At 44.9% G+C, this 27066-nt stretch overlaps 1 long non-coding RNA gene across 2 annotated transcripts; it reads right to left on the reverse strand.

The window, feature by feature from the left end:
• On the reverse strand, nucleotides 1-27066 carry LOC128139092 (uncharacterized). Of its 2 annotated transcripts, none has more exons than XR_008234215.1 (4): nucleotides 26899-27066; nucleotides 25210-25262; nucleotides 24948-25110; nucleotides 1-137 (listed from the first exon to the last, which is right to left on the reverse strand). It is a non-coding gene; the product is annotated as an uncharacterized LOC128139092 (long non-coding RNA). The 2 variants fall into 2 exon arrangements; XR_008234216.1 differs by lacking the exon at nucleotides 1-137 and adding an exon at nucleotides 5563-6054.

Consider the following 27066-nt stretch of genomic DNA (forward strand, 5'->3'; position numbering starts at 1 on the left):
CATTGCCTCTCCCCGAAGCCAACCTCCTGCTGAAGCTCTTCACAGTTTGTTGCGAAGGAGAAGATGAAGCCTGCTAATTCCTGCTTTTGAGTCCAGAGCCTGTACTTGAGAGGTCAAGTGGGGCTCAGAGTGACCATCTGTACAGAAAAGAAACAGCAAATTCCAGCCATAAACTCGCTTTTGTGCAATAGGGCTCTGCAGAGATAGAAAGAATGGTACTACACATGATGCAGCAGAGGAGGTGGTGGCCACTGTAAATAAATTCTAGTGAGGAAAAGAGATAACGGGTGGGTTATTGTGTGTGGGAATAAGGTAAGGAAAGACTGCAGGGCTGGCAGTAATCAGCCTAAAGGCGTCAGGTGAAGCCCAGAGGGAGCTCTTGATTCTCCGAGGATGCTGCAAGGATAAATAACACTTTTCCTTACCAGACACATGCACAAAAGAGCAGCTTATCCATGTCAGGCAGTTATATGGCTCCTATTATCAAGTAAGCACTTCGCAATCATTGCTGTGTTTATCGTCACAACACCCTGATGAGGGAGGAAAACACCATTCTCACAGACAGGAGCCGGTTCGCCTGGGTACATTTCAAGTACGGCAGGGAAAACAGCGTCAGTGAAGCCAGAAAGAGTAGGACCCAGACTGACAAAGACGCTTCAGCCTCTATCTCCCACAGAAAATCACTTGGAAGTCAATGTGCAAATACATCTGAGGATTTTGACCTAAGTGACTAACCCAAGCTCACACAAGGAGTCTGCAGCAGAGCAGGAGATTTACCTCCAATGTTCTCAGAGAAATCTTAATTTCATTCTGGCTAAGAGAAATACCACCACCATGGACAGGAGCATCCTGCATTTGCATGGCACTCACCTAGCCTTACAAAAAGTTAGAGAGAGAGAGATCAAAGCTGTTATTTTGGCTGCCTGAGCATTCCTCCTCTCCCAGAAAACCCTGTGCCTGCAGCAGCCAGGTCATTTAAAATGGATTGGCTGGTGCTATTAAATCTACACCCTAGGAATGAAGCCCTTACTGGCAAAACCTGTTTTTTCCTCTAATGTCCTTACCTTGTGCCAAATGAACAGCGTTGATGTCACATCATTTGCAAAGGACAGAAATCCTCTGCAGAGCTGCAACAAACAGCCCTTCTCCCATGCCAGTATGTAGCACACATCTTGGGGTAATAAAGCCTTCATTTCATGCTTCAGCACACCTGATCTAAGGCTCAGATTCAGCAACGTATTCAACTACAGCTCGGATTCAACATCAGCTCCCACCTAGCTTCGCTACGAATGCCCCCATATTTTATTCACACTTCTAACTTTTAATCTGGTTTCCCATGGGAAAAAGAAAACAAAAAACCTTCAGACTCTGAACCTTCAACTTCTCCGATAACTTTTGCGCATACTAGTCTACTGTAACGAAATCTGAAAGAACACTGACATTCTTTAAGACAGTTAAGCTCCTGCAAGTGTCATGAAAATAGGTGGCTGGTTGGAGAGAACAAACATTTTACTTCAACACCAGTTTATACCACATCTTCAGAGTTGACCCCTTCTCTGACTATCTCAAGCTACCTGCTGCTTGCCAAGTCTCTCATCATCAGTCCATGAGATTGGTCTACCGGAGTCCAAGAGGATGCAGAGCACCATGAAATATGGGCACGCTTGTCGAAAGCATAGCCTAAACAGTTACAGTGCTGTAAATCTAAAGTAAACAGCTGCTGTGCCTTACAGTTCAAGGTAAGACAGAATAGCTGACGTAAATTGTACCAGCGTGCTATCAACATAAAACAACAGGGCACAATATATTACTGCGAGCCCCAAGCACTTCACATCTGTCTTGACACCATCGTAAGTTTGACACCTGTCAGTTCAAAAGATAAAATACAGCTTGCAAAGGGAATCGTTTTGGCCCTGCATCAGAGAGCTCATCCCTATGACGGGGCAGGAAGACAGCACTCTCTGATCGGGCAGCATTAAAAGATTCAGGCAACGAAGCACGAGGCAAATATGCTGATCTGTTCTACAGGAAAATACCTGTCAAGATAAGTCTCAGTCCAGCTGGGTGCTTATGCTGGCATATAACCTCAAGCACCGATTTGAAGAGAGCTGCTTGCAATCTCACAAGTTATGCACATACTTACGCTGTATCCGTATACTAGGGCATCCTAAAACAGGATCTACCAGATGCTACCTCGCCACAGCATTTCAAACAGAGTAAGCGATATTCCTTGCTTGAGCCATCTTGGGACCCGGTCTTCACTTCACCACAGACTTCACCATGCCCATTACCAGCTCCACTGATTTAAAAACATCACCTCCCCACTCCCAATGGGAAGGCTGCTTACTTCTGAACAACAGAAGGCTTGATTAGATTATATATTGCTTTAAAGCCAGCAAATATGTGCAGCCAGCAAATAGGGCATAATAGTGAAGGCTCACGTGACAATCGGACACTGGAAATGAGTGATACAAGCCACAGTCAACACTCCTTATATAAAGTCCTGATTTTTTTATGGGGCTTTGACCTAACAGAAACTCTTGGCTCTCAGCTATTCCTCGCTTTAGAACCCCAAAACTTTTCCCCCGTCCTGCTGTGAGAAAATCCTTCTGCTCAGGTTTAACTCAAGGTACCTGCGCGATTCTGTTGAGGTCATTGGTGGCATCTGCACGCTAAGCGAGAGATGTTTCTGGAAAAACAGGGCGGGAGACAAACGTACATTCAGCTCCCCTTCTGACACGTACCTGGGCAGAGCGCTTGCCTGCATCTGGGCGCCAGGAAGGACTTTGGGATCCCTGGGTTCGGAAGGACCCAACAAGACTGCATGCCGCCTTCAAGCTAAAGCTACAGCACTTTGTGGGATGTCAATCTAAACCGGTTTAAAGAGTTCAGGTTGTACGTTAGGAGAGTACACCATCACAGGCCCAGCCTCAAGCACGTTGGCCATCACGCTAAAGCCTGGCACGCACCTAAGCAACTGGCTGAATCATGACCCGAGATCACAAGAGCTAGAGAACAAGTTGTGACTACGGTCACAACTTCTCCATATTCGTTCTGCAGAGGCACCATCTATTCTGGACACCATTAGGAACGTTATTGATTTTCACAGATAATCCCAGCTGCTTTACTCGGATTCAAAGCTTCAGACACAGACTTAGCCCTAGGGAACGAATGGAGTAGAAGCAGAGCAGAGCCAGGCACAGCAGGCATTTGTGACTGTTAGTGAGCACTGAATATTGCCAACCATTATAAAACACAGGAAAATAGGAAGCGAGGCTTTAGCCAGTTTAGATAATCCTGCAGGGAATACTACCAATAGAAACTAATACATATGCAAGCAATAGCAAGCTGCCTGGGAAACTGAGCATTTTGCCTTTGGTGTCAGATAAAATGCAACACATAAATTGCCTTTGGTCCAGCATTAAGTATATTATTTTATATATATATATATATATATGTATCCCCAAAAGATTGCTCCTGAATATCTACACAGATCTTATCCTCTCCCGTTCAAAGTTTTAGCACAGGAGGGCAACATTTAGTTTGTGGTCTCAATTAAAAGTGACTGGTTTTGCTGTTTGGAAACAGTCCAGATTTCTCCCCAAGTACCTGGGAGCAGAATTTGCCCACGTGAAGACATCTCCCAGCCCGGATGGTGACGGCAGTCACTTGTGATTTCTTAGGAATACTCCGAGTTTCTTCTATTTAACCGCCCCGTGTTGTACCGTCATACTTGCATTGTCCTAGACCTACTCCCTCACCCACTCTTGCTGTTGGTGTAAACTCAATCTGTCTCTCTTTCCGCAATCCTTTTCTCCTCTTCTAGGAGGGATGTATTGCTCTCCATTGTGCAATCCTGCTGCATATGTTTGTAAAACTCTAATGTCCCAGAGAAAGGGAAAGGGCGAGGGCTCACAGGCGACATAATAGCATTGCTATGCCAAGAACAAAGCATCGTCAAATGGGGGTGGTCGGCAGTACAAGTGGCTATCAGAAAGTCAGTGCAAAATTCAAGAGGCTGAGCACTTTCAATTACGATTCAAATCTGCCATTTAGTTCATCATGTTTATTTAGGCATTAAAAGCAATTTTCCAAGCACATGCCTGTCACATTTAGACACAATGGGCTAGCCTGTAATTAGGAAGTATATGACCTCACTGGCTTTAATTGGGAGAAGCCTGCATCCAATCCGTTTACCAGATGATAGAAGGCAACTGGCATTAGACGGGAAGTTTGGTGTCAGCTGGTAGAATGCGCACAATACCTGCTATAATGGCCCCCACTTCATCATCAGCCCCTCTACCATCAGGACTTTGTCAATGGTTTGCTCATCAATTTGCTTGTGTACCAACACAAGAGACCAGGAGACAGATAACTGCATGGTAGAGAATGATCACAGACCAGGAAGGGGGGGGGGGGGGTGCGGGGGGGCTGAGATAAAAAACCAGGAATGGCGGCTTCTGCTTTGGCAAGGGAGCAGGGCAGGCACAGGGCCAAAGTCAGGTTTAGCCTAAGCGGCTATAACTCTGCTAACTTTACACCTGCTTATGTTAGGCCAGAATTCAGCCCACACTACCCAGCAGGGTATGCTGTAGCTTAATGCACAAGAAAAAAAAAAAATTTAAGATTGAAACACCCCAGAAAAAGGCAATAATAAGGAAAAGACCATTTGTTGTAGGAAAATGCAGCAAAGAGCTCCAAATTCTGCTATATGTATCCCACTGTACAGAAAGTACAATTCTGGCCTCGCTAAGAGCCGACAGACACATCTCTCTACCTCCGCTGCAGTGCTCCTGACTGCTGGACAGGCCACAAAACTACGACCCACCCCAGGCACTGGTTCTTAGACACAAATACAGTTGTTGTCAGTAGTTCCAAACAGATCATCACCCTCCAAAGGGATCCATGCCTAGGCCCAACAAGTCCTGCCAACTGATTTTTTCAAAACAGGGAGGAGAGAAAGGAAAAGCTATTCTGTATAAACTACACATAAAATTATTATTGCCTTTTTTTTTTTTTTTTTTTTTTTACTGTGATAGCAACAGAACCTGCAGCCCTGCTACATTAAGACCAAGACAAGTTCAAGAGACAGAGGAAAAGAACATGCAAAACAAGCATTAGAGAGAAGAGAGGCTCACAGTCACTTCATCAGGAAGAATCTCTGTATGTTAAAATCACACCCTCTATGTTCTGGGACTGACTCGTCAGCTCCATTTGCTGGTAGAAAGATACAAAGATTTCCACACCTTTAAAAACAGGTGCTAGGTCAGTCACTGCATTTATTTCTGTTGGCTATACTGCCTCACCTTGACGGAAAAATCACCTCTGCTCCCTGCACTATAAGCAGCCTCTCTCTTCAGCTAACAATATCCTATCACCAGGAAAGAAGCAGAAAAAGTGAAAATTCCGAATTTTCATTACTCAGGAATTTCCAATATTAAAAAAAAAGTTTATATAAAAATAGTCAGATAGACAGACAGATAGATTGATAGTTTTTTACCTTGATTTGGGATAAAAAGCTAAGATCTCAGAACATTTTCCAGAACGAAATACTTGATTCCATTTTTTATCAAAAAGTAACATGTCGTAAACTGGAATAAATTAACAAACCAAACACATTTCAATTGCTCCCCACAGAAGTTGCCACGAGTCAGGTAAAGACTCCTTCCGTCGTTAAGAATGCGACTTTACGCCAGCCCTAACAAGACCATGCGCGCATCTAAACAACCTTAAAAATCCACAACGGCTCTGCTGTGTGAGCTGGGATGTTCCTCCACAAGAATGACCTGTGGGAAGCAGAAGACATAAGAATGGGAGATAGAGCCAGCTACCACAAAACTCTCTTTGATACTCCTCTGCATGAAGCGAATTATGTAAACGTTTGACAGTCATATATGGGGTTTTCTAGCCTCAGACATGGAGCGTTGAAACCCTGAGAGATGTAAATGACACGATAGAAGTCCTGTGGCATTCCCAGTCCAGCTCCTATTTCTCTTGAGCATCCTCCACAGGGCTAGGACATTTTAAACCGTACAGCAGCCAAAACGTTCTCACCTGTAAAACCAGCCAAAGGCCAAACACGTCCTCCTTCCTTTTACACAGCTTTCTGGTACGGCCTCAGTAATTCCACCTCTAGCTCAGAGCTCACACAGAGTGAGTAAGCACTCTCTCGCCATTATCCTGGAGGAGGGGCATCAGCCTCCCGTCCCCCTGCAAATTGCAAGGAAACCTTCGGGTGCCAAGAAAGGCCTAACCTGTGAAGCTGGAAGTCAAGGGGAGAGGTGAGCTCAGGAGGGGAACACGCTCCAAAGGGGGAGATATTGTCAGCTCCCGGTGAACGCTGCTGTTTCACAGGAAAGCTGAGTAAGCAGCTGGTCCCGAGGGACTCGGTAGCCCCATAATTTGGCTATGCTTGCTGCATCTCCTGGGCATCGGGGATGTAATCCAAAGACTGTTCAAAACCAGGGTGGCTGGAAACGGAGTGCCCCTGTGTACAAGCTTTGCCTTCCGCTCTTTTCTCGGGTTCAGACCCTCTGTCCTGGCCAGACCTTTGTTTTGAAGAAACTATCGTAACTCCGCGGACCATACCTGCACAGGATTTACTTTGGAGAAGGAATACTTCTGAGATGCTGGTCAGATGTTATCAGGCCAGGAGAAATGTTAAATGCCTCGTGTAGTTATTCTGGCACTTCAGTCTCTTGCTCTGCATAGTTTGGGTAGCCCTTCAGCACAACGGCAAGACTCAGCCTTCAGCACAGATTTTGCAAGGGAGGGCAGAATATTTACAAAGATATTTTTGCTTCTGCTCAGTCAGGCATAAAAAAAAGGCTGACATATATGAACCGTTAGCACTGTTTTAAAAACAAAAATAAAAAAATTAAAATTGCCGTAAGTGATACACATCTGCTGCTGATCACTAAGTGACCCACTAGAAGCTGCTTGTGGTGAACTCAAGCACAATGACAGAATAGGTTCACAGAGATATGGGATAATCGTGCTTTGTCATTACTTGCGAGTACAGTGTGCAAATGGGTGAGCTGGTAGAAAGAAATCGCTAGCTTCTAATAGGAACATTCTCTAAAAGAACAACTGCATTCCCAGCAGATTTCAACCTTTTTTTTTTTTTTTTTTTCCCTCTGTCAAACCTGCTAACTGCCTGGTCTTTCGTGGCTGATATATTGTACTGGGGCAACAGAGAACGTAAGCGAGGTGAGACAAATACTCAGGCACAAGGAAATGCACCAGGTAGGTAGAAATAAAGGACAAAGCCGCTCGGGTCTCCCACGTAACTAGTCCGACTTCTGTTCTTAGCACAATTAATGAGCTCTAACACCAAGAAATTGGCCTCCCAAGAGACAGCCAAAGCATGCACTAGCTGTAGCAAGGCCTCTTGCTTCCTTCCATTCGCAGTTCCCTCCTTCATGCCTACGCTAAAATAACCTACTTCTCCACGTGGTTTCTGTTGATTTCTGTCTGCTCTCGGCCTGCTTCAGTTTTCCTCTGGCACCCCAGCTCATCGGGTTCATCCCACGCTCCTGTCCGAGTCACCCATGGGGTCCGTTTGAAAGACCTGACAAAGAGGGAGAGCCGAAGTGGTTACTACAGCGTGCCTGATTTGTATTCAGAGCACAAACGGGGGACAGACCCCAGCCTCCAGCCGCAGCTTTAGGATATAAAGCTGGGCCAATGAGGGAGAGAGAAGCTGCCTGCTTACTGTTTCCAGCAGACATAAAACGTGATTCCCAATGTGTGCTCCCAGTAAAGAGGGGCTGGGGGGGGAGGTGGAATTAATAGCCATCAAGCATATCGTGTACTAGATTGATGGGTTAAATATGTAACCAAAAAAAAAAACCAAGCACGCAGAGCAAACATACAGGGCGAGGCTTATTACGTTCCTTGCGTAAGAGAAAGGGAGCGGGCGATGGGTCTTGAGGGCCTCGAGAGCAATCAAGGCCCCTCACCGTTTTCGGATAGGCAGGGCTGGCCGCGGCTGTGACTTGAGTGCAAGCCCGCGGACATGGCAAGCTGCTCTCTGGAAGCTGCTGGCCGCTGCCGCCGCTGCTCTGACTCCGAGGCATCGCAGGCGAAAGCTGTCAGAGCGAGAGCCCGTTGTTTCAAAGCGGAGTCTGGTGCTGGTGGAGGGGGTGGGGATGGCCGCGGATGGGCCGTGCAGCGCACGAATGCGTGCCCACGGGCCGGGGGAGCCCCCAGGAGCGTGGGGAGGGGGTGTCAGTGGCAGGGAACGCGCTGCCTGGCATTGCACATGGCTAAAGAGTGGAAGAGAACATCATTTCTTTAAACTCATCTTGCATTCAGCCAGCTGCATATAAATTTCCCTCTATCTCATCAAGCTCTCACTGTTTGGCCTCCTCTGACTGATATTGGCTCATCATACTTAATCTAGGGTGAAATTTCCTCGTCTGAGCTAAATTACTCGCAGCCATCAAGGGAAACGATATTTATTTTTCGTGGGGCTAATGACCTGTCCCCCGGACCCACCCACTGATGGTTATTTACTAGGGCCCAGATGCTTGGGCTCAAAATGAGTGCTAATGTCAGCGGGGGCCATTTCTCATTCAGGTCTCTGATTGAATTGGAGCGATCCCATTGACATTGACTCTGTGACTTTTAAGGCCATTACCCTCAGCAAGAGATGAACCTCTCATCATTGCTCCAACACTGACAGCTGATTAGCGACAAATTACAAGCGGGAAGAACTTAAGACTTCGTTGGGTGAGGGAGGGGTGGAGGGAGGAAGAGGAGGAGGGATTCGGAGTAGGCAGGGGGGAAAGCGCAGAGTCGGGGAAGGTGGAGTGAGTAGCAAAGAAGGAGGAAAGAGCGGGAGGGGAGAGCAACACCCAGAGGCTGATGCAGCCTGTCGGCACGGGTACTGCTCTACAGCCTGTCACCGAACGCAGAACGGGGCCCAAAGCCAGAGGTTGGAGGGAGCGGTGAAGACGCATACTGAGTGCGGGGAGCTGGAAACAGAGCAAGGCCGGGAGGAAGAACCTCCACTTGAAGTCAGCGGGTGAAGAACAGACAGCAGGGCCAAACCACAGCTGGGCGGTCAAAGTGCCATGCGGGGGGGCCAGGCAAGACGGCTCGGCGGCTGCGCCAGCCCTCTTGGGAATCGCGGGTCCCGTGACGATGGAAAAATGTCCAGGAAAGCAAAAAGCTGCTGCCGTGAACTGGCAGCCCCAAGGGTCGGGTACGGCTCTGCCAGCACCAGCCCTCACTGGGCACCCTCCATCAGTCCCCTCACCTCGCTGCCTCCGTTTCCCTACTAGGAGGCTGGGCGATCAGGAGAGACACTGATCCAGACAGCACCTCCCCATGGCTGTCAGCCACTGATATCCCACACGCAAAACGCTTGCTAAGCTGAAGCGAAAGCTTAGCTTTTGTAACCCCGCTACACGTTTCAGTCATGGCCCTTGCATTTTCAGTGGGCTTAGTTAACAGACAAGAAGTAACACTAACATAACCAAACGCACTGGTATCATTGTGACATATTTCACCAAGCGCAGCGGTACCCGAGTTACTCTTTTCACTCCTATTATATTACTTAAGGATAAAGCTTTGACTGACTCTGGGCCACAATCACAGTTTTGTTTCTAACCACAGAAATGCAGTCGCTTCTGCTGTCAAACATGGGAGCTAGACAGTAACATGCACCAGCTTTCTGCACCAGCTCCTGCAAGAGAGTGAAGAGTGGGTGTTATTTTAAAGCTGCCAGAGAAAAATTTCACACCCTCAAGAAAATGCTACCTGCTATGGATACAGTTCTTCTTATCTGGATGATTTGTGAGGCAGACTACGCTCCCCTAAGTAAAAGGGAATATTTTTAGTGACACAATTAATATAAATGGAGCCATCCTGAAAGGCATTACAAGGAGGCTTGTTGCTCTGCAGTCCTGCACAAGCAGGCTCAGAGACTCTTTACAGCTCACAAAACACCAGGCCCATTTAAAAGAAAAAGTGGCATGAAATACAAACGGAGAAAATGTTTGCAAGGCTGAACTGCCACGGTCACAACTGCCCTCTGTGAAATAAAAACTGGCTTTGGATACTTGGGCAAACAAATGCAGTATGCCTAAGTACAGTCTCGGCACGCCATGCAGGCGCCTGAGCCGTGATTTCTGTTAGTTGAGATCTGAAAATCCAAATGGACCTTTTGAACAGCAGTCACGGGTGTTTGAATCTCAACCCGCATCTGAAGAAAAGTTGTTCTGAGGGAACCCCAGCCTGTGGCCAAACCTCCCCTTGCTGCTTCTTTACAGCTGCATTTGCCAAGTGCCTGCCCACGGTTTCTGAGGAAAACCAGCAAAAGCAGTCCGCACCTCTCCCCTCTCCTGCCTTTCCGCCCTCCTCTCCACACCGTTTCTTTTACTGATCTCCGGAGTTCACTAGGAAAGATATCAGATACTCAGACACCCTAAAAACCTCTCGGGGACTTGGCAACGAACAATGTATTGGACTAGCTGTACAACTCGCTGCGTTTTATGGCCTGCTTAGAAAAACTGCCATCTCATTTATGCTGATGTAAGTCTAGAGCTAATCCACTGAAGTAGATTTAGATACCTCACGGCAGAGCTGATGGGTCAGCGATCAGGTTTGGCTATAGTTGATGAACTGACGCATACTTTGACGCAGCAACTGACTAACAGTCCCGGACAGCGCTCTTCACATGTTACAAGCCTCGTGCCACCTTCCGTCCTGGGTGTTTAACACTCGATGGCTTCCACAGATTATCCGACAAGTGAACGCAGGTTGTCTTTTTTTACATGAGCATAAGCCATTGCAAGCAAGACGAGCTAAGGGATGAATTTCCATCTTCTTGCCAGCCCAGGCCTGATCCTCATGGGAAGTACCCTGGAGTACTGCTCAGGTTTTAAAAGGTCCTGATAGCAAAATTTCCACCTGAGAGACCACTCCATGAGCTCATCACTCTCACTGAGGTTCTCCTGATATAGGCAACTCATACTCCAGCAGTTAACTCTTCCTCTTACCCAACTTCTGTCTACCCATACTAGCCCTTCAGTGTGCAGGAAAGCAACCTGCCCCTTCAGCACCAGTTGAACGTGTTTTGAGAGAAAGCATTGCCAAACCATCGCCTCCCAGCACTGCAGAGCTGTGCAAGGCTCTTCCCTCTCCTGAAGCAGGACAGCACGTACCTGGAACGCTCAAGAGAAATAAAAACTTTCTATGCAAAACAGACTGGGTGTGATGAGCGCTTTTTGAAGTGAAAGCAAAAAAAGGTTAACTTGGCATCCAATAAGGTCAGAATATTCAACTGATTTGGTATACAGGAAAGCTTACATCTTCCAACTTAAGAGTGTCTTTCCCAAGAATACGACAGACACAGGGTATCTCTTCCCCTCAGAATTAATTTCCCCAACAAATGAAGGGTTGTGGGGTTTTTGTCGCCTTTCAGAACGGAAAAGCAATCTAAGTAATTCAAGGAAATCTAACTGTCCCCTGGCCAAACAAAACACAATCCATTCACTAACTGCAGCGTCACAACAACACTTGGTAATCAAACTACATCTCAGAGCATACAAATATTGTAAAAGATCTAGCATCATCCCTTAAAAAAACCAACACAAGTAAAAAGGAAAAGAAGAGGTTTCTTGCAACATGTTCTGAAAAAAGCAAAATGAAGCTTGCTAATCTTAGGAGGTTTGAGCTAAGCTGACAGGTAAAAGCAGCTCTGATTTCCGGCTGCTGAGCAGCAGCGGGAAAGAAAAGCTGATGGAGTGCCTGACTGCCTGCGCAAGCTGCACAGTTGCTGGGGAGGGCCTGTAAGACCACGCATCCAAACAGGCTAATGTTCCCCTTACCAGCCTGATTGGTCAATTTGGATGACATATTTTGGGCATCTCTGCTTACTCTGTGACTGCAACTTGTACACCGTCCACAAATCCCCATCTGCATCTACAGATGGTCCACCTTTTTTTTTTTCCTTCCTTTCTCCATTGTGTGTAACAGCTCTTCGAGGTTGCAGAGAAGAGAGGCAGAGATGCGAGTTTACTGTGTTCTGCTGCAGAAGCCAGGTAAATATTAAATTCAACAGAAGTAAGGAAACCCCAAATTCTGAGTCTGCAATACTGCCCACTCTGCGCTGTCAAAAACCTGTTTCTCCAGCTCAAGCTCTAACACAAAGCACAGCCTCACAGCAGCATTTAAACACCGACATACATTTGTTGCAGGACAAAGCAGAAAAAAAATCCTGCGGAGGTTTTAACTATATGATCTTTGTTTTTACTTTAGTGTTTAATATACTTTATTCCAGACTTGGTAAAGTAGTCTCTTTTTCTGCACCTTACCAGGAACGATAAGGTTTACCCAAACCTGGGAATACTTTACGAAGCCTGGAAGATCTGGTGAAATGCCACAAGAAAATCGAGCTCCAGTTTTAATTGTGCTGCAAAACAGCTACCTGTCTTCTCACATTTCCCCATTCCTCACTCTCTTCTTCACTATTAAACAGTGACACACAGAAGATGTAAAAGAACTGTTTCACCACTCATCCAGTTTCATTTTGCTTAAGCTCTAGTGAAACCGGACCAAAACCAGGAGAAACAAGTCAAATAGAGAAAATTAAAGAAACCTTTTCTGCATACACATATACTCACACATACGCTGCTTCTTTCAAACTACTTCATCTGAAAGGAGGAGTTAATTTATCTGTATGTTAGTATGGAATGCTGGGCTGTTAGTGCTGTCTACCAAACTGTTCGCAAGACCCAGGGCTTTTGCCTAGGAGTTTGTTATTTTTCATTGTTATGATTATTGTTAAATTCAAAGAAAACAAATAAGGGTTCAGAGCCTAACCATGCTCCAGTTTTGCAAAGAACTAGATGGGCATTTACATTTTAACAGAGGCAAAGGAAAGTGTTGTCCTCCCTCAACTTTCAGCTGGGCTCCCGTATTAGCTTTAAATGCTCCACCCTGCACAAAGCCAAGCATGTGAGCAGATATACAGAGGATTGTGACCTCTGGACTCGTTAAGGTTTTTCTACAATGTCTGGGACTGCAGTATCTAAACGCTTCAGTGTCAGGGAAGTAGCACCAGGCATGGCGTAGATGTTTGGGTTTTTTTTTTTTCTCTACAAACTGATTGCACACCCTGTGTCTCTGCTCAGAGGCACTGAGCCCTGTGCATAGTCACGCTTCAAGGGAAAAGTACCCCCCCGCAGTCCTGACCCCAGCTCGCCGTGGGGGTCCACAACAGCTTTTGTGAGACCTTCTGAGTTACACAGATCACCCGATCACTTCCCATATTGGCAGGTAAGGCTATGCCACAGATTTTGTTTCCCGGCAGTTTGATTCGGACAGTGCGTTTTCCAGGACCAGCCCTGCCTTGCTACACACTTGCCCCCCTTTCACACTCGAGCAGGCTGATTCACAATCATCTCTGTGTGTACTTCTTAGTGCACGGTGCCACCATCATTACTGAGCTACATTTTTCAAGTGGCTTCCTCATATTACATTCCTTTACACTACAAATATATCTTTTCCTTTTTTTTTCTAGACTGTATATACTGGGAAGTCCTGCAGTTGTAAAGGCCCACCTTGAGCACCCTCAGTAAGATTTAATTTACATTAGTCCAACTCTGAAAACACATTTCATATGATATTTTGCCAGCTGGGCCCAAAACTATTAATCCATTTTTAAAATGCAGACCATTTTGTTTTTAATCACACACTTCTATTTTGAGTTGGGTGCACTGTAATCCATGGAGTTCTGTAATTTTCCACTTCATTTATTTTGGATTTAATGAGCTGGTAATAATGTATATTTCCAGCTGAAATGACTGCCTGAAATGTGGAGCAGAAAGTCACAAAAGTAAAGAACTTGGGGAGGGAACATTGCTGCCTGAAGTTTTATGGAAATAAAATTAAGCAACATTAAGACACGGAAGATTCAAGAGAAATCTCCCAGATAGCACAGAGTGAAAGCCATGGTTAAAGTGCTGACTTTCCTTTTTTAATACTTTCCCCCCCCCCCCCCCCATTATTTTTAGTACTAATTGCCATGCTCGGCTGGACGACTGAAGAAGTCTTGATGCACCTCAGTACGGCACCAATTACACCTATGATTTCTAACAGCAGAGGGGAAATCCCCTCTTCATTAAAGCCTTTGGCCCAACTCTCATTGAAATCAGCCTAGGAAGACTCAGATCATGAGGCTCCAAAGTTAGGCTCCTGTCTTTCACTTGGGCAGCTAGACGAGGGGGTTGATCTCTGAAGCCTCTGAGCAACCAGCAGCTCTGAAAGACGCTTGAAAACTAGGCCACTTAATTAGGTGTAAAAATACAGGGCACTGTTTCATACCTTGAAGAGTACTCTGAAGTACATGTCATTTCTTTCATGGCTTGAAGATACAAACTGCTTTTCCTCCACTCCAGGAAAGCAGCAATTTGATCGTAAGCGAGAGCAACCAGAAGTTTCCCACGTTAAATGCATGTTTATGTCTAGCGTGTGTTCTTCTGCTCCCTCTGGGCATGTACAATTGACACTAACGTGTCATTGTACCATCAAAATCCTTTCTGGTTTGCCAAAGGTAGCAAGGATTAGATATCTACAAAGTAGCTTTGCTTCATGTGAAAATACATGGGGTTTTGATCTCATTTAATTTTAAATAACCAAAAAAGTTGCATCCTCTTGTGTAGTGCCTTTTTTAATACAACAATAGGTACAAAATCAACTCAGCTCTCTATTCATTGCGAGTCCCACCGCGTGTCAGAAAAGAGGGAGTATTTACAGCAGTTATGTTAGACCACCGTGTTTGCCGCTAGCACGCAGAGGCCAAACGTTGCGTTTCGCGATGGCTACTCCAGCAAGAATCTAGCCTGGTCGGTTCTGTGTCATCTAGATCTCAAGAGGAAATTTGGCAAAAAAAACCCTAGTCTGTCTCTTTAACAGTGAAACTGCTTTTAAAGATGATGTTTAAAATATTAGTTTAAATGCTACATTCACAGTCCTGCTCTGCAAACTGTAAACAAAAGCTGATTAGCCAGAGACATTTTCCCCTGTAATTAGATTCACTCCTTGGTTTAAAAAAAAACAAAAAAACAAAACAACAAACAAAAACCAAACAACTCGTAAGGGGAAAAAAGTCATGCAGTATATTTTCACTGCTCTACACAGAGCGCTATGAATAATGTGGCTGTGCTAATTGGTACCCATTAGGGCACTGAATCAGAATCCCGCTGCCCCAAACAGGCGGCCTTTTCCTGATAATTATAACGCTAGGAAGCGACCCCCCAACAATTTCGGGGCTAATCACAGAGAATCCTGTATATAGTGTAACGTTGCATTATTCAAAAAGGTAATGAAATTCCAAGAAACATCAGATGCAGCAGGTACATGAAGATAATTTTGTTTTTATAACCAATTTCAGTCAGATAAATACTAGAATCCTTTCCAATTTTCCCCCCATGAAACTAAAGTGTCACTGAGATTTACAGCCCCCTCAAGTTCTCTTTTCAGAGGAACATTCATTTACATAAACAGATAATCCCAGATAAAATTTTCCATTAGACAAAGGTGAAATGGATCAATTTTCTCTGCCAAGACAAATCTTAAATCTTGAACAGATAGGGTCATTATTACACCAGGCCCATTTCAGAAATAATGTATTAAAAAAAAAAATCAGCCGATAGCAGCCATTTCCAGCTTTCCAATTATCTTTAAGAAAAGCTTATTCTGTGGACAATAAAGCACATTACTGCACAATATGATACAGTCCATAAAGATCACAATGTTTTATGAAAGGTTAAAGAAAGCTCAGCACATTTAGGGGAATGTCATAACCCACAAAGTCTTTCAAGACTTAACTGAATCCACGCACAGGCTGTGCAAATATTGTGCTACGGTTTGCAGTGCTCCCCTCCTGGTATCAAAACAGTGCGCTAGGAAGCATATGCCACCCCGCTTTCACCCTGGAACTTGGGTATTCACACGCCGTAAAACGGAAGGTAGAAGAGGCGCCTGCACAGCCCTTCTTCCTCCAGGGAGTAAGTGAATTCAGCCATCCCTACTTTACGTGCTAGGGAGGAAGAGACGGTCGCTTACAAACACTTACCAAACCACGGGGTCCCTCTGCCCTTGTCTTCAAGACCAAATGGGTCTCCTCAACCCATAGGGATGTTTGACCGCACAACGACACACGCAGGGACGTCACCCTCTGTCTCGCCCGCCATGCTGCCCCTTCCCTCTCCGCCTCCACCCCCAAGCTGGTTTCGGCATTAACACGGCAGAAGGAAAAGCACAGCCTCTCCTCCCCACCGCTGCCCGCTCGCTCCCCACCGCTGGGATGCCGTGCTCCCCCACCAGCCGCTGGAGCCCTCCATGCAATGCCAGGGCACAGCAACCGGCTCTTCAGCTCTTCCCCGGGCCCAAAGCTCCAGAGGGGGAACACAGCAAGGCCAGGCAGCCGGGGCAGGAATACCCTCCTGCGGCAGAGAGGCCACACTGCTCGCGAGTGCCATGCAAGTTTGTCAGGCCCCTGGGAATAGAGTTTATGAGGGGTGACAGCAGCAAGAAGAAAGTGCTAGAAATCACTGCCTAATAGACACAGCCATCAAAGCAAAAACAAGTGGCAACTTACCAGACTCGTTTTTTCATCTAAGAGTAATCAGATTTATTTGCCATTTAACTAACTATTCCTTACAGACATCACACGAGGAACGGGGAGAGGAGCGGTATGGGACTGAGTGAAACCTGGCAAGTGGCAAGAAACAAGATCCCATCGTAAGAGAGAACCTGCAGGAAGGCTTTATGCTGGTCAGTACCAAATCCAGTCCTTTAAAACCAAATCCAGTCCTATAAAGCGCTAAGCTGTCTCATGATTTCAGGTGATAAGGCCGCATGAATCCCCGGGAGGGCTTTAGAGACCACACTGCTTGAGGTCTGTGGAGGTGCTGTCACTACCTCTGAAATACGAGAAACAATAATTACCTGAAAAAGAACCCGAAACCAACAGGCACATGCCGACATGCTTTTGCAAAGTCTTCCCCTGTACCACAGCATAAGGCAAAGTTATTTTCACACCTTTGTTAAGGGCAGCATGAGACCAGCGGGTGAAATGAACCGTCTTCTCCTGAGCGGGGACCCAATTCACTGACTTTGTCTCTCACGTCTTTTAATGGGGCTCTTCGAATGCTCTTGTCGTCGTTCGTCTTTTGGACTCAAAGCCCAGTGGAAGAGAGGCTCCTGTTTGCTATTTGGCCTTACAGAAGCTAGCACTCAGGATCCCTGGTCTCTTTTCTGTCTGGTCATCACTGCCAGAAATAGAAAATGCCAAAACTATGGATTAACAGCAACTCATTCACCTCTGGAAGGGAGGCCACCATCCGTCTAAATGCAATAAAGAAGTGAATCTGCACGATACATTTTCAAACAACTTCTCTTCCAGGCTCTTCTGGTTTAGCTTCTTTCAGAATTGTTTTGAGACACTGAGCTAAAGGTACGTTTCTTCACGTGAGCATGACCGTACCAAGCAACTGCTGTAACACAGACTGGTCACAGTGTTCCCTCTAGGAGCCCACTCCCCAAAGCTGTTATTCAGTGCTTGTATATTTGAACCCCTCAGATAGAAAGCAATGTGTCATCAGAGTTGCCCCGTTCATAGGGGCAAAGATGGAGCAGTGTGAGTCTTCATGACAGATAACTTGTTCTGTAAGAACTGATACTCACAGAGCAAACATTCCTACTTGTGAAAGTAAGATCTCTTTATTCAGTCTAGCCACCAAAAATAGAGACATAACAAACCTGAAAAGAAAAATCTAACTATCTGGAATACCTAACTGCCGGTAAAACAAATCACCGTGTGACCAGTAATGAAAAGTTTCTTCCTGCATAGCTAGAAATGCAAGTAACTTTTACTGACACCAAAAGAAAAAACTGACATTATGCAACTAAACAATTATACTGTTCAATATACCTATAGATCCACTTCATTAGTTAGCTGGCAGTGCCAATGGTGAATGAAACTATGCGCTCTGTAAAAGATGAACACTGCTCTGAAATTAATTCTGGTCAGATTTTTCAAGCAATGTTTGTGCTTCTCTTTCTGTCCTATAGAAACAGGATGGAAAGCCTGTTGCCGCCTTCTGCAACTTGAGAATAATTGTAAAATATTAAAAGAATCACTTTGTGGAGAATTTCTGAATGACTATTGGAATTGTAACAGAATGCCTTCTGTTTGAAAAAAAGGTGATCTTCTGTGAAGTAAATGAACGCCCCAGCAGTGAACTTAAATAATTAAAAACAATCACAGAAAATACATCTGTTCCATCGCACTACAAAAAGCAAAAAGCTAAGAAACAACACTTCAACTTTTTTAACTCTTAGCCCATGTGTAAAGGACCATTACAGTTCACAGAGGATGCAAGAAAGTACAAGATAAAGCAGAACCTCAGCTCTACTAACTCTGTCTTTCAGGCACGAAGACACTGTGATTTCACTCTCTGTAGTTCAGCGACGTGTAAGACATAGTAAGAGGTGAGCCGTTTTGGAGAGGAACAGTGTTCAACTTGGTAGCAGGTTTAGGCTGAGGAGAACAGGTCTCAAAATGGCTACATGATTTACTGACCACTGCACAGCAGTCATTTCAGAGGAGGGACTTGGGTTGTCCAAAGAGGGCTCTCAGGATCATCTTTCAACGCAAGATTTGGTCCCACATGCTTCTAAATAAAACAAGATAACTGTTGTAACCTAGAAACAAAAGACCAAGCAGGCTTTTCCAATGAACCAGTACAACGGTGGTAGATAAAGCTAGGGTCTAATCAGCCTCTTTGTGCAACATTTCAGCTGAATTTCGATTGGCCGAATATGCAGATATCGCACAAAAAGAAAAATAATTTTGATTTTCAAAAGTACCAGGCAATGTGACTAAAGCTGTCAGGTGCAAAAATCTGCATGGCTTGAATAAACAGATACTTGCAGTTCACTAAAAGACAATACGTGCCTGTCTCCATAATTTTAGAAAATGCCTTTAATTTTGAGCTGAGAAAATCTTCCAAGTAGAGCCATACTTCCTTTAACTGTTAACGGAAACTTTTTTCATGTGTGGAAATACTTACTATTGCAATTGCTGGTGTATCAGTCATAACATCTAATGATGTGGAGATTGTTGCCTTATAAAATTCACAGCTGGGTAGCTACATGGCTCAAGGCTAAAACCTATTTTAAAATCCACTGTTTTAGGAAGGAGAATGTTTATTAAAACATTTTGCCCATTAAAAATATATGACATATCATTGGTCATTCCATGTGATGCAGTGCCAGCCCTTTTTTAGGCAGTCCACTTGGGATGACTGCTGAAAACCTGGCAAGCCTGTTTGACAAGTCCACATCGTAATAATTTACTAGTCCATCAGGACAAAAAAAAAAAAAAAAAACAAACATTTCAGCAGCCTGAAAGAAACTCACCAGTGCCCCTCACATAGCATGCCCAGAAACTTGCTCTTACATACAACCCCAGTTGGTCTCTTCACGCTGACAGTCTGAGATTGACATTCAAAAAGGAGGTAATTGCTTGATCCCCTCATGTCAGAAGTTACACTGAAATAATAATGAGGCTGCAGGTCGGGTTTTTTTGGTTTTTTTTTTTTTTTGAAAGACGGTGTGGAGAGAAACGCTGATAAATATTCTTTCAGCAATTCCATGGGTATTTGGCGTCCAATTCCACGAGTTGATGCATGTCTTCACTTGGAGGACACAAGGATGAACACTCTGAGGCTACACAAAAAAAATCAAAACCGCTGTCTCTTCTCCCATTCACCCATCTGCACGGTGTAAGGACAACCTTTGGTACTCCACAGGAAGGATCCCAGTTTTCATGAGCTTTTCCCTTCTGCAGCAGCACAGCCAACAAGGCCAGGCAGGAACTAAGAGGTCTCGCTCCCTGAACCGCCAACATGGCTTCTGGGTACCAAAAGGCAGCTCGGGGGTGTGAGAATGAGCGCAGACTGGACCACCTGAATACAAGCAGTCTGGCGGGTCCCCAGATCAGAGGTGGCAACCGTTTTCTGTTTGGTCTTTGCCCTGTAATGCCAAGCCAGTCTTCTCACAGTTGGTAGAGTTACCTGTTCTTCCAAGCAGAGAACAGACAGAACTCACTCAACAGCTGTTACAATGGCTCTCCTACCACAGCAGAGAATTCCTCTGGGAAGTTCAACACAAGTATGTCCTGGGGACCCAAGAGAGCACAGCCCATCCAGCAGGTCTTGGTTTTAAAAGACCCCAGCTGAGCCTTTGCTTTGGACTAACTCTTCAGCAAAAAGGACACCATGTTTTATACTTGAAACAAAAATGTCACCATTGCTAACAATCGGGAAAATAACCCTGACCTAATTGCGCATCCCCTTGTATGACAAAGCATGGATACTGTTATTCATACTTACACTGTACAAATGTTCCCAAAATGTCAGCCTTTTCTAATGATACTAAAGTGATTGAAAATTAAAGTGCCTTTCTGGGCAGGGAAGCGACTCTATTAAAAAGAGAGAGACAGAGAGAGACCGTGGCCATTGCCCATAGCTGTTCCTAGCTGTCTTCCAAGTTCTATATATTAACTAAGCTTATGTACAAAAGCCATTTTTTTAACTACTGTCAGCACTGCAGAGTCAATACAGCAGCAATAGAGCAAGCTGTTCTGCCTCATGCCTCATGAACATTTCCCACACTCTGTATCAAAGCACGAACATTAGCAAATTCAGCTGCCCTTCAAACTTCCAGCTCTCGTCAGGAGAAAGCATCTGTGCCTGTTCAACTCCTTGCAAGGCTGCCGGAAAAAATCCTAACTTGCCAGAAACACCCGTAATAGCCAAGCCTGACTGTTCTCCATGACACATGGCCGTAGGACAAGCAAGAGAGCTGTTGAGCTCTGCTCACTTCCTATCGCTCCGCACTATCCATCCATGCTGCACTCCGATTACCACTCAAAATCCCTCCCCGGCAGCACAGATCAGCTGGTTAGCTGTAAGCTTTCATAACTCATATCATTCAGCACGTCTACGACAATCAAAAGATGTTAGAAGGGGAAGAGGCACACTTCAAATGTTTGTACCATCACTTCCTAGTGACGCAGCAGAAGCTGACAAAATAGTAGCAAAAGAGCGATACGTCTGTAGCGGAGCAAAAAGCTTTCAATCCACCAGTCACTCCGAAGGCAGGAATACCGTCAGAAGGCATCCGTCAGTTTTGCAGGCTGTAGGAAAACATGAAGAAGAATAAAGATGGGCTTTGGGCAAGAGTAACAGAACTCTAACTCCTTATGGCTAATTTGTCACAAATAGGGAGTCCAATCACTGCCTCATTTTACCGTCGTACGGCATCACAAGAAGAAACTGTATTATCTTTATTCCAAGGTCACAGAAAAAGGGGCAGAAGCGTAACAGAGTTCTCAAGGCTGGTCAAATTCAAGTGCTCTGCAGCCGCTTTTGGGATATGCTGACGAGTCTCGTATGACCGACAAGATACGGTATGAAGCATGCTTTGTGAACCAAAGGAAATGGCAAGGAAGATGCAACTGGAGAACAGAGAAAAATTCTAACCAATGCTTGTAAGATTGTGAAATGATCTTGTATGGACCTTGCTTAATGCTTGATAACTAATAAAAAAAAAAAAATTAACACAGTAGCTCAAATATGTAGAATTAACTGATGAAACGGGCAAATAGTTTGACTAAAAAAAAGGGGAAAATTAGGCAGGAAAGCAGGATACCAGCCTCCACAGAGAGTTTCTAGCCCAAATAATTGCTGAAAAGAAGCATTCTATGGCTCCCAGCCTCATATCAAGATGGGCCTGGGGCAGCTACTGGCATAAAAAGTAGACAAACAAAAGACATTACAAAATAATACATTAAAAACAACGGCAGCATTTTGCTAGTTATACTGTACTTCATTCTTCACTGACTTCCCAGCGCTCCCTAATACATTGTCTTCTCCATACATCTTTGCACTTCAAGGTCTCGATGACTTAAAGAAGCTAGACAGGCAACGAGGACGAGAGAGGGAAGGAGAACTGTGTACCTTTGGAAGATCACGGGATTCCAATTTTAGTAATCAAGTTAAGGGAGGAAAACCTAAAATCCCCTAAGACAAACTAACGAGCAAGGGGAAAAACCTAATCCTGGCATATAGGCAACAATATCCACAGCGCAGTCAGTGAAACGAGACAATTGTTTCCTCCCTGTTTCCCAGATCTTTCCGTCCCAAAGCATTTTTGGAGGCAAGGCAAGCCTTTATTTTCACACCTCCAATTCTCAAACTATACCACTGCTAGCAGCGGAGATTTTGGCATTTAGCAACACAGTCAGGAAAAAAATCGTGATTTACACACACTCACCTTGGCAGATGAAGAAAAGACAAGACAAAAGTAACTACAGCGAGATGATCCCAAAGGCCGAGGACCCAGGGCTTGTTTGGGATGAAAGCAGCACGTCACAGATCAAATTTAAGAACACATTAAAAGTTTGGAAAGGATTTTGAAAAAGGTCAAATCGATTGAGGCATACAAATCCTCATCAGAACCAAATGAGAACGTGTGTCTCTTGTCACATTTACAATGACATTCAAATACCTACTGAGGTCAGCCAGCAACAGTATGGATTTACAACAAAAGTGTAGGAAAGGGCACCTAATCCTTCTGATACCGAGAAATCATTCTGAGTGTCAGCACAGCTCAAAACATGCTTAAACATAACTGAAAGTCCAGCCTCTCTTCTCTCTCATGCTCTATTGAGAAACCACTCAAGAAATTACAGTCGTGTAAACTACAACTGGACAACTACTTTACAGAAAGGCTATTTTGACACTTAACAGTGTCTTAGAAACATGATCCCCCTTTTGGGAAATTGGCTATCAGACTTCGACCAGGCAAGGGGAGACGCAGTCTTCCACAGGCATGGTGTGGTTCCTTCCTCAGCAAAGTCGGAAACCCACACAGTTGTCCAAGAGTGAAATTACCGTATCGACCAAAGCTGTCCACAATTCCTGGAGTTCCACCCTCATTACAAATAAATCAACTAAACTCACCACAACTAGAGAAACACAACCTCTGTGGTCAAAAGAGTGTGTCTCGAAATGCCTTCTGTCATAGCATGGATTCCAGCTCTGATAAAATTTTATAGGCAAGCTGGAGTTCGAGAGACCTTCAAATATGAAAAAAACACCAACAAACCTAAACCCTATGCTCGTAAACGTCAAGAATCCACAGAAAGGAGTTCATTTTTTTCCCTGCCAATTCCACCGGGAGCACGTTGTTGCGCTAGGAAACACCATCCCACATGATTAAACAGCTTTCCAGACGCTTCTTTCTTTTCCTGAAAATCCCCTAGTTTCTCAAAAAAATGGCTTTTTTGTCCCCTCACCACTTTCACCTTCAGAACCTATCCAGAAAAAAGCCATTTGCCAATTAATTCCAGTTCTTTAGGTTCAGGACTCTATTATGCTGCACAATTGTTCATGTGCATCTGCTTAATATGGAGGGAAAAAGATGCTGCTAAATTGGAAAAAAAAAATAGTAGGCTGGGCAGAAGAGGTGCCTTCTTCCATTGTGCGCACAGTGCATTTTTGCTGACTGTAAGCTCTCGCATGGCAGGAAAAAGCCCAAATGCCATCCTTGCTCTTGCTATTGGCAGCTGTTCTCTTATCACCAAAGAGAATTTATCGCACCACTGACAGATGCTGAGATTCAGAAGCCGGAGCTGAAAGCCAAAGGGATTGAATCAGAAAACAAAACCGCCAAAAAAAAAAAACCAAAACAAAAAAAGAACGAAGAGCCCTACCAAACCAAGTCACTTCAGTGCACACATCGCACATGCACCTCTCCACGGGGAGAGGAAAGAGAGCCTGAACCCCCCACGGCAGATGTCAGGCGTTCTGTTTCGGGTGCTCCTGGAAGCCGCTCAGGCTCTATGCTGAGGAGCGCGCTACGGGAAACCACGAAGAACTTCACCACAAAAATCCTAGCGGGGACAGTGCGAGGAAGAAAGATGTATCTTCAAGGAAAAGGGCCTTGAAATCAAGCTTTCTTAGTATTAAGGTCACTCTAATTATCAAACACAAGGTACTGGCGTGCCTTATGCTCTCTCATGAAGGGAGTTTGTGGATCTGGGGTGTCCTGGGATTTTTATTCTTACACACACACCCCCTCTTTCAAAAACTCTTTGACTTCCACAAAGCTATGAACCTTACTTTCTTACATGTAACTCCACTGCATATCAACATAAAGTAGGTAATCTCACAGATGCTTTGGCTACTTCCAAGAAAGGATGAGACAGGGTCTCTCCGTTTTACATGACAGGGGGCTTTAAATATCTGTACCTCCTCACGTAACTGTCAGTAAACAGGTATTCTATACATGGCCCTTTGCAAGCTTTTTTTGCACACTGATACAGAACCAAAAGTGCTGCATGCACATAAATAAATACATGGTCTCTATGGTCATAAACCAGTGCCTGTATGTTATTCACATGCTTTGCATCGAAACACACTCCTGAACACAGCATTCTGAAATAGACCTCCTTCTTCCCGTCCCCTGGGAAAACACAATTGTTTTTAATCACAGGCAAAGAAAAAGTGAGCTGTACACCGACACAGCTGTAAGCACAACGCAGAGGAAGACACCCCATACCTTCGACCAACATTCCCAAATGTACATTCTCAATTAAGGTCAGACTAGTAACAGATTTCATTCCTGGGCACTAAACTGCCTTTTCTGGAAGACTCGGAGGAAGCCAGATCCTCCCATGGCAGCAGATTCCAATAGTGGGAAAAGGAGTCCCGGGGCACCTCCCATGTCTTTGCTTGCAACAAACATGTGAAAAGCCAGTTCCCCACGAACAAAAACTGTCAGGAGAAGGTGTTTCCCCAGGCACTTCAGAAGAAAGGGACCAAACACCGCACCACAGCTACTTCAGAAATGCCAGCACTGACCTGATGGGCACTGCTACAGGTCTGCAAGAGACGGCACTGCCGGGATGAGATCCCCAGCGCCGGTATCGGTTCTTTGTTAATTAGGAAGCCGATGAAGAGGCAGCTCCCGGGGCTGGCGAGGACACCCGACTGCTGGGCGGATAGCACAGTGCCAGACTGACACCTGGAGGGAGAGCCAAGCATGAGCTCGGGGAAAGGATGCTCGCACGGGAGAGGGATGCCCCTGCCTTTGGGGAAGTCTTCGGGTCCTCTTACCACCCACCTGCTGCGAGGAGACTCCTCTTGGCCAGCCGGAGCACTTCTGGGATGGGCCTCCTACAAACAGAAAAAAGTAGGGGCGGGGGAATGTTTCAGTGCCTAAAAAATCGGCACCAAGAATATTTTCACCCTTTTGGTTTCAAAATTGAACAACTTTTTTTGCTCCCATTTTGTCACGAGCATTTGAGATATTTTGTTTGCATAATTCTTCTTCCAAGTGATTTGCCCCCCCCCCCGCCCCCCCGTTGCTCCCTGAAAAATACACAGCAGAACGGAGCAGGGTGTAAAAAGACTCTATGGCGATTAAAGAGCCCATACCACTTAGTTCAAATAAACTTGCTGTCCCTTCCTAGGTTGTCCTCAAACAGCAGAAGCTAAACGGTAGTTATGGGGTGATACCTCGTGCCCCCGAATAGGGCATTGTACAGGTACACTGCTGACAGTAGGAGAATGGAACTCAGCAGGGCACAGTTAGGGTTAACGAGAAACTGTTTAGCTCATTTGTGATCTCCTCAGCCATCTCTTGGAAAGCCTTCCCTACCTTTGTCTGCACAGGTGATTTTAGTTTCAACAGGAAAGTACGGACCCTCTCAGGCAGGTTCATCTTTGCTTCCAATTAAGCTTATGTACAGTAGAATTAGGCATACAGCATAGGAATTAGGGCAAGCTACTTTCTTACCCAAGAAGGTCAATTTAGGTCAAATCTATCTTGCACAGATGGCTAATTTCAATCCCTTATGCATACAACACAATTGTTCAATAGGTTCAATAGGTTCAAAATATATAGTGTAAGTAATTAATTTAAAGCTGCCCTAATTGTTTCTCAATTTTCCCTATTAATTTAACCTATAACATTTCTCCTATCAAAGCTTCAACTTAACAGCCAATTAAAGCTTCTTTTAAAAAAAAAAAAAAAAGCTCTGTCAGCTCCCATTCCTTCTGACTGAACTCTTTGAAGCACTTGGGATTACATTTAAATTGTAGAGGTTTCAGAAACAAAGTGAACAAAGTGGTTTTTACAGGTGTAATGTTCTCAGTGAGCTAATGATTCGATGGACAGTTAAGACTAATTAAGGTTTTAACTTGATAGCAACTTTCTAAGCAGTATTAGGCTTGACGGAAGTGAGCCGCCACTCCAGCAAACAATGAGTTTCTTCATTTCTCAGCGGGAGCTGGCAGGAACATGATTTCCCCAGCTTAGTTTCACAGTGGCAGCGAGAGGCTCCTCACAACGTTCAGAGTTTGCTCACCTGAATGAATTAACGAGGCAGCTGTATTCTTATTCCTTTAAATGCATGTGTCTGCATAAACATATATTATCTCCCTCATTCTCAAAGTGAGCATTGCAAAGAGGAAAGCCAGTGGGACACTTGTGAGGAAAAAAGATTGCCACCATGTAGATTTCATTCTTCTTGGCTTAGTCTACTAGTCTGGTTCAGAGATTTTATCTTCCAAGTACACTAAGTTGACCAAAACAGGACACTTTCCTATTTTTAGCACAGCTGATACAGGTCAGCTAGAAATTGCACTGTTCTTCCACCACAGAACAGAAATATCGACAGCCTATAAATTATTTCCCTTTTGAGCAAGCCACCACATATCACCTTTGTGGTCTCTTTAAGATTTTGTTTTGGGGAAACTTTACTATCTGAATTCTCGGTCCCCCTGTGACCCTGTTACATGTGAGACTCACCGAGCCATCTCCCGAGTATTGGCCAGCCGAGCTCTTCTCAGCACAGCACTGCTCCACAAGGTGTTTTATTATGCCGCGTTTCCCTGCGTACCTAATGTGACCCTGCTGCCTGCTGAAGGGGTATCCTCTGCTGCATCCTCAATATAGCCAACAGTACAATCTGGGTCT

The sequence above is a fragment of the Harpia harpyja genome, chromosome 2, assembly GCF_026419915.1.
Source record: "Harpia harpyja isolate bHarHar1 chromosome 2, bHarHar1 primary haplotype, whole genome shotgun sequence".
Lineage (NCBI taxonomy): Eukaryota > Metazoa > Chordata > Aves > Accipitriformes > Accipitridae > Harpia > Harpia harpyja.